Source organism: Olea europaea, unplaced genomic scaffold (genome assembly GCF_002742605.1).
Source record: "Olea europaea var. sylvestris unplaced genomic scaffold, O_europaea_v1 scaffold67, whole genome shotgun sequence".
In the NCBI taxonomy this organism is placed as follows: domain Eukaryota; kingdom Viridiplantae; phylum Streptophyta; class Magnoliopsida; order Lamiales; family Oleaceae; genus Olea; species Olea europaea.
Window position 1 is genome coordinate 41,889 of NW_019265079.1, and position 2,032 is coordinate 43,920.

General features: G+C 33.2%; 1 long non-coding RNA gene across 1 annotated transcript; it reads left to right on the forward strand.

Moving 5' to 3' along the window:
- LOC111390286 lies at nt 1-531 on the forward strand. The gene is made up of 2 exons (XR_002701887.1): nt 1-30; nt 337-531. It is a non-coding gene; the product is annotated as an uncharacterized LOC111390286 (long non-coding RNA).
- Nucleotides 532-2,032: the final 1,501 nt, after the last annotated feature.

Consider the following 2,032-nt stretch of genomic DNA (forward strand, 5'->3'; position numbering starts at 1 on the left):
CATTTCAATCAAAGATCTTCAAGTTTTACGGTAAGATACCTTCTATGCTTATGTGGTATGATTTTCATGGTAATATTTATGCTTAAGTTATGCATGAAAAACCAAAGTATGTTAATGGTGGAGAAATCCACAAATGTTATGATTATGGTGGAGAAATCCACAAATGTTAGATATATCTATGCCTTAGGACAAGTCCGAAGGGCACCGGCATGTCGGAATATGGAAGTATGGGTTTGATTGCTTTCTTTGGTGTAGTATTATCATGATAAATGTTCAAGCATGGTATCTTACTGAGTATTTCCTTATACTCAAAGTATGTTATGCTAAACTTTTCAGATCCATGATCGTTGGAATGACGAGAGTCAGTTGGCCGAACCGATGATGGATTAAGGATAATGGATGTTTTGAATCTAAAGTTTCTTTCGTGTATTTTGTTCAAGGAATGTTTCCATCTATTTCTCTTAAAGTATCATGTATAAATTTTGTACATGACATGATGCAATATGGTATTAAAAGTAAATTATGTGAATATATCTTTCATGTCATGTTAAGAGACGTTTTTATAGTTTATTTTCCTTGCAAGTGATAAAAGGCAGAAACGGGGCAGTTTCTGGAGTCAATTTCAAAATGATTTTTCTAACTCTATAAACGTCCATTTGAAATTCTAAAAATAGTTCTGTTTTCCCCTTTGAGTTTTCTAAGTATGGCCGCAAGAAATACTCAATTTGGATATCTGAGGCCTGAGTTATTAAGGTTTTGACGTCCAAAGGTCAATCTGGATTTTCTGTGAAATACTTCACTGTTTTCAGTAAAACGTCTATATCATATGATCTTGGAAAACTTTCATATTTTAAACCTAGAAAACTACTTGAAATTATCTTTCTAATGCCACAAATTTCATATGAAACGGAGTTGGGATGAATTTTATAAAATCTGCCGAAGTTTGCTGCCTCAACTAAACTTGACAGTGCCGAGGCCGTATTTACAATGTTTAAATTTCATGTTGGCATGCACTTTTATCGGCCATAAAGTTTTATAAAAATAGAAAAACTGTTTGAAATTTCAACTGTCCAACAGGATAATATGACGTGGCAAAGTGTACTATAAAGTTTACACTATAGTGTACATGTTGCAAGGTTCTTACCCATTGAACTTTACAATTTGTGAATAGATTTTTGATACGTTGTTTGACACTTGTTTTATTGTCGAGTGTCAATTGGATGGGAAAACTACTTGAAACTTAAACTGTCCAATAGGGTAATGTCAAGTGGCTAAGTGTAAACTAAAGTGTATACCATAGTGTATATGTAGCAACGTTCTTACTGATTGAACTTCGCTATTTGTACACAGATTTTTGACACTTTGTTTGACACTTACATTGTTGTCAAGTGTTAATTGGATGGAAAAATTGTTTGAAATTTAAATGGTCCAATAGGGCAATGTCACGTGGCATAGTGTAAACTAAATTGTATACCATAGTGTACATATAGCGAGTTCCTTACCGATTGAATTTTGCTATTTGTACACTGATTTTTATCACGTTGTTTGACACTTGCATTGTTGTCAAGTGTCAGTTGGATGGGAAAAGTTTTTGAAATTTAAACTGTCCAACAGTGTAATGTCAAGTGGCAAAGTGTAAACCAAAATTTACACTATAGTGTATATGTTGCAAGGTTCTAATCGATTGAACTTTGCATTTTGTACGTATATTATTGACACGTTATTTGACACTTGCATTGTTTTCAAGTATCAATTGGATGGAAAAACTGTTTGAAATTTAAACTGTTCAACAAGATAATGTCACGTGGTAAAGTGTAAAATAAAGTGTACACCATAGTGTACATGTAGCAAGATCCTTACCGATTGAACTTTGCTATTTGTACACTGATTTTTGACACGTTGTTTGACACTTGCATTGTTGTTAGTGTCAATTGGATGGGAAAACTGTTTGAAATTTAAACTATCCAACAGGGTAATGTCATGTGGAAAAGTGTAAACTAAAGTGTGTACACCATAATGTACATGTAGCAAG